Here is a 5,549-nt window from a genome sequence, read left to right on the forward strand (position 1 = left end):
GTCTGTCTGTCTGTCTGTCTGTCTGTCTGTCTGTCTGTCTGTCTGTCTGTCTGTCTGTCTGTCTGTCTGTCTGTCTGTCTGTCTGTCTGTCTGTCTGTCTGTCTGTCTGTCTGTCTGTCTGTCTGTCTGTCTGTCTGTCTGTCTGTCTGTCTGTCTGTCTGTCTGTCTGTCTGTCTGTCTGTCTGTCTGTCTGTCTGTCTGTCTGTCTGTCTGTCTGTCTGTCTGTCTGACTCAGGTGATAGGTCAAATGTTAAACAGTCGCTGGCCGCCAACCCGGAGCCACATAATTCCTTAACCCACACGCATTCCGGGTCGTTACTGGATTCTGTGGACCATCAAAGTAAAGGTCAGGGTGGCACCTGGGTCACCTGTATCTTACAATATCACAGTATCGCTTCTCGGCCTTTTGGCTAAGATCAAGTGTAGTATCTGTTCTTATCAGTTTAATATCTGATATGTCCCCTACCCGGGGACTATATATTAAATTGATTTTTGGAACAGGGAGATGGAACAGGAGCTTGCTCCATCCTCTCCACGCATCGACCTGGTATTGCAGTAGCTCCAGGAACGGTGCATCTCCCCAATGTTGTTCAAAAATAATGCGGTGCGATCACAAGCATGTGATCATGCGATGATCTGTCAACGCTTTGAAAAATGTTTACGCTTGAGTAAAAAGTGAGTGTACTTGGTAGGTTGGATGGCACTGTATAAGAAATATTAGATTCTTGCATTTTTTGAACCTTAATTGTGATGAATAATAAGTCATTTGAATGTAATCTGGCAAGAGCATTATATCGTGACCAACAATATAGTGGTGTTGTATAACAGCTGCTCTCAGGCAGACAGGAAGGCTGTGTTTGTAACGTCCCCATTTTGCCAACCTGCGGCCATTGCCTTTGGGATATGCTTCCTGTCCTGTCCTGTCCTGTCCTGTCCTGTCCTGTCTGTCTGTCTGTCTGTCTGTCTGTCTGTCTGTCTGTCTGTCTGTCTGTCTGTCTGTCTGTCTGTCTGTCTGTCTGTCTGTCTGTCTGTCTGTCTGTCTGTCTGTCTGTCTGTCTGTCTGTCTGTCTGTCTGTCTGTCTGTCTGTCTGTCTGTCTGTCTGTCTGTCTGTCTGTCTGTCTGTCTGTCTGTCTGTCTGTCTGTCTGTCTGTCTGTCTGTCTGTCTGTCTGTCTGTCTGTCTGTCTGTCTGTCTGTCTGTCTGTCTGTCTGTCTGTCTGTCTGTCTGTCTGTCTGTCTGTCTGTCTGTCTGTCTGTCTGTCTGTCTGTCTGACTCAGGTGATAGGTCAAATGTTAAACAGTCGCTGGCCGCCAACCCGGAGCCACATAATTCCTTAACCCACACGCATTCCGGGTCGTTACTGGATTCTGTGGACCATCAAAGTAAAGGTCAGGGTGGCACCTGGGTCACCTGTATCTTACAATATCACAGTATCGCTTCTCGGCCTTTTGGCTAAGATCAAGTGTAGTATCTGTTCTTATCAGTTTAATATCTGATATGTCCCCTACCCGGGGACTATATATTAAATTGATTTTTGGAACAGGGAGATGGAACAGGAGCTTGCTCCATCCTCTCCACGCATCGACCTGGTATTGCAGTAGCTCCAGGAACGGTGCATCTCCCCAATGTTGTTCAAAAATAATGCGGTGCGATCACAAGCATGTGATCATGCGATGATCTGTCAACGCTTTGAAAAATGTTTACGCTTGAGTAAAAAGTGAGTGTACTTGGTAGGTTGGATGGCACTGTATAAGAAATATTAGATTCTTGCATTTTTTGAACCTTAATTGTGATGAATAATAAGTCATTTGAATGTAATCTGGCAAGAGCATTATATCGTGACCAACAATATAGTGGTGTTGTATAACAGCTGCTCTCAGGCAGACAGGAAGGCTGTGTTTGTAACGTCCCCATTTTGCCAACCTGCGGCCATTGCCTTTGGGATATGCTTCCTGTCCTGTCCTGTCCTGTCCTGTCCTGTCTGTCTGTCTGTCTGTCTGTCTGTCTGTCTGTCTGTCTGTCTGTCTGTCTGTCTGTCTGTCTGTCTGTCTGTCTGTCTGTCTGTCTGTCTGTCTGTCTGTCTGTCTGTCTGTCTGTCTGTCTGTCTGTCTGTCTGTCTGTCTGTCTGTCTGTCTGTCTGTCTGTCTGTCTGTCTGTCTGTCTGTCTGTCTGTCTGTCTGTCTGTCTGTCTGTCTGTCTGTCTGTCTGTCTGTCTGTCTGTCTGTCTGTCTGTCTGTCTGTCTGTCTGTCTGTCTGTCTGTCTGTCTGTCTGTCTGTCTGTCTGTCTGTCTGTCTGTCTGTCTGTCTGTCTGTCTGTCTGACTCAGGTGATAGGTCAAATGTTAAACAGTCGCTGGCCGCCAACCCGGAGCCACATAATTCCTTAACCCACACGCATTCCGGGTCGTTACTGGATTCTGTGGACCATCAAAGTAAAGGTCAGGGTGGCACCTGGGTCACCTGTATCTTACAATATCACAGTATCGCTTCTCGGCCTTTTGGCTAAGATCAAGTGTAGTATCTGTTCTTATCAGTTTAATATCTGATATGTCCCCTACCCGGGGACTATATATTAAATTGATTTTTGGAACAGGGAGATGGAACAGGAGCTTGCTCCATCCTCTCCACGCATCGACCTGGTATTGCAGTAGCTCCAGGAACGGTGCATCTCCCCAATGTTGTTCAAAAATAATGCGGTGCGATCACAAGCATGTGATCATGCGATGATCTGTCAACGCTTTGAAAAATGTTTACGCTTGAGTAAAAAGTGAGTGTACTTGGTAGGTTGGATGGCACTGTATAAGAAATATTAGATTCTTGCATTTTTTGAACCTTAATTGTGATGAATAATAAGTCATTTGAATGTAATCTGGCAAGAGCATTATATCGTGACCAACAATATAGTGGTGTTGTATAACAGCTGCTCTCAGGCAGACAGGAAGGCTGTGTTTGTAACGTCCCCATTTTGCCAACCTGCGGCCATTGCCTTTGGGATATGCTTCCTGTCCTGTCCTGTCCTGTCCTGTCCTGTCCTGTCTGTCTGTCTGTCTGTCTGTCTGTCTGTCTGTCTGTCTGTCTGTCTGTCTGTCTGTCTGTCTGTCTGTCTGTCTGTCTGTCTGTCTGTCTGTCTGTCTGTCTGTCTGTCTGTCTGTCTGTCTGTCTGTCTGTCTGTCTGTCTGTCTGTCTGTCTGTCTGTCTGTCTGTCTGTCTGTCTGTCTGTCTGTCTGTCTGTCTGTCTGTCTGTCTGTCTGTCTGTCTGTCTGTCTGTCTGTCTGTCTGACTCAGGTGATAGGTCAAATGTTAAACAGTCGCTGGCCGCCAACCCGGAGCCACATAATTCCTTAACCCACACGCATTCCGGGTCGTTACTGGATTCTGTGGACCATCAAAGTAAAGGTCAGGGTGGCACCTGGGTCACCTGTATCTTACAATATCACAGTATCGCTTCTCGGCCTTTTGGCTAAGATCAAGTGTAGTATCTGTTCTTATCAGTTTAATATCTGATATGTCCCCTACCCGGGGACTATATATTAAATTGATTTTTGGAACAGGGAGATGGAACAGGAGCTTGCTCCATCCTCTCCACGCATCGACCTGGTATTGCAGTAGCTCCAGGAACGGTGCATCTCCCCAATGTTGTTCAAAAATAATGCGGTGCGATCACAAGCATGTGATCATGCGATGATCTGTCAACGCTTTGAAAAATGTTTACGCTTGAGTAAAAAGTGAGTGTACTTGGTAGGTTGGATGGCACTGTATAAGAAATATTAGATTCTTGCATTTTTTGAACCTTAATTGTGATGAATAATAAGTCATTTGAATGTAATCTGGCAAGAGCATTATATCGTGACCAACAATATAGTGGTGTTGTATAACAGCTGCTCTCAGGCAGACAGGAAGGCTGTGTTTGTAACGTCCCCATTTTGCCAACCTGCGGCCATTGCCTTTGGGATATGCTTCCTGTCCTGTCCTGTCCTGTCTGTCTGTCTGTCTGTCTGTCTGTCTGTCTGTCTGTCTGTCTGTCTGTCTGTCTGTCTGTCTGTCTGTCTGTCTGTCTGTCTGTCTGTCTGTCTGTCTGTCTGTCTGTCTGTCTGTCTGTCTGTCTGTCTGTCTGTCTGTCTGTCTGTCTGTCTGTCTGTCTGTCTGTCTGTCTGTCTGTCTGTCTGTCTGTCTGTCTGTCTGTCTGTCTGTCTGTCTGTCTGTCTGTCTGTCTGTCTGTCTGTCTGTCTGTCTGTCTGTCTGTCTGTCTGTCTGTCTGTCTGTCTGTCTGTCTGTCTGTCTGTCTGTCTGTCTGTCTGTCTGTCTGTCTGTCTGTCTGTCTGTCTGTCTGTCTGTCTGACTCAGGTGATAGGTCAAATGTTAAACAGTCGCTGGCCGCCAACCCGGAGCCACATAATTCCTTAACCCACACGCATTCCGGGTCGTTACTGGATTCTGTGGACCATCAAAGTAAAGGTCAGGGTGGCACCTGGGTCACCTGTATCTTACAATATCACAGTATCGCTTCTCGGCCTTTTGGCTAAGATCAAGTGTAGTATCTGTTCTTATCAGTTTAATATCTGATATGTCCCCTACCCGGGGACTATATATTAAATTGATTTTTGGAACAGGGAGATGGAACAGGAGCTTGCTCCATCCTCTCCACGCATCGACCTGGTATTGCAGTAGCTCCAGGAACGGTGCATCTCCCCAATGTTGTTCAAAAATAATGCGGTGCGATCACAAGCATGTGATCATGCGATGATCTGTCAACGCTTTGAAAAATGTTTACGCTTGAGTAAAAAGTGAGTGTACTTGGTAGGTTGGATGGCACTGTATAAGAAATATTAGATTCTTGCATTTTTTGAACCTTAATTGTGATGAATAATAAGTCATTTGAATGTAATCTGGCAAGAGCATTATATCGTGACCAACAATATAGTGGTGTTGTATAACAGCTGCTCTCAGGCAGACAGGAAGGCTGTGTTTGTAACGTCCCCATTTTGCCAACCTGCGGCCATTGCCTTTGGGATATGCTTCCTGTCCTGTCCTGTCCTGTCCTGTCCTGTCCTGTCCTGTCTGTCTGTCTGTCTGTCTGTCTGTCTGTCTGTCTGTCTGTCTGTCTGTCTGTCTGTCTGTCTGTCTGTCTGTCTGTCTGTCTGTCTGTCTGTCTGTCTGTCTGTCTGTCTGTCTGTCTGTCTGTCTGTCTGTCTGTCTGTCTGTCTGTCTGTCTGTCTGTCTGTCTGTCTGTCTGTCTGTCTGTCTGTCTGTCTGTCTGTCTGTCTGTCTGTCTGTCTGTCTGTCTGTCTGTCTGTCTGTCTGTCTGTCTGTCTGTCTGTCTGTCTGTCTGTCTGTCTGTCTGTCTGTCTGTCTGTCTGTCTGTCTGTCTGTCTGTCTGTCTGTCTGACTCAGGTGATAGGTCAAATGTTAAACAGTCGCTGGCCGCCAACCCGGAGCCACATAATTCCTTAACCCACACGCATTCCGGGTCGTTACTGGATTCTGTGGACCATCAAAGTAAAGGTCAGGGTGGCACCTGGGTCACCTGTATCTTACAATATCACAGTATCG

At 46.5% G+C, this 5,549-nt stretch overlaps 5 non-coding genes across 5 annotated transcripts; all 5 read left to right on the forward strand.

Annotated features, from left to right (window-relative positions):
- Positions 1-390: 390 nt before the first annotated feature.
- On the forward strand, positions 391-581 carry LOC137592012 (U2 spliceosomal RNA). The gene has a single exon (XR_011034977.1). It is a non-coding gene; the product is annotated as a U2 spliceosomal RNA (small nuclear RNA).
- An 851-nt stretch (positions 582-1,432) lies between these two features.
- On the forward strand, positions 1,433-1,623 carry LOC137592014 (U2 spliceosomal RNA). Its single transcript, XR_011034979.1, has one exon. It is a non-coding gene; the product is annotated as a U2 spliceosomal RNA (small nuclear RNA).
- Positions 1,624-2,481: 858 nt separating this feature from the next.
- LOC137592015 (U2 spliceosomal RNA) lies at positions 2,482-2,672 on the forward strand. The gene has a single exon (XR_011034980.1). It is a non-coding gene; the product is annotated as a U2 spliceosomal RNA (small nuclear RNA).
- A 767-nt stretch (positions 2,673-3,439) lies between these two features.
- LOC137592016 (U2 spliceosomal RNA) lies at positions 3,440-3,630 on the forward strand. Its single transcript, XR_011034981.1, has one exon. It is a non-coding gene; the product is annotated as a U2 spliceosomal RNA (small nuclear RNA).
- An 868-nt stretch (positions 3,631-4,498) lies between these two features.
- LOC137592017 (U2 spliceosomal RNA) lies at positions 4,499-4,689 on the forward strand. The gene has a single exon (XR_011034982.1). It is a non-coding gene; the product is annotated as a U2 spliceosomal RNA (small nuclear RNA).
- Positions 4,690-5,549: the final 860 nt, after the last annotated feature.

This window comes from Antennarius striatus, unplaced genomic scaffold, assembly GCF_040054535.1.
Source record: "Antennarius striatus isolate MH-2024 unplaced genomic scaffold, ASM4005453v1 scaffold_36, whole genome shotgun sequence".
In the NCBI taxonomy this organism is placed as follows: domain Eukaryota; kingdom Metazoa; phylum Chordata; class Actinopteri; order Lophiiformes; family Antennariidae; genus Antennarius; species Antennarius striatus.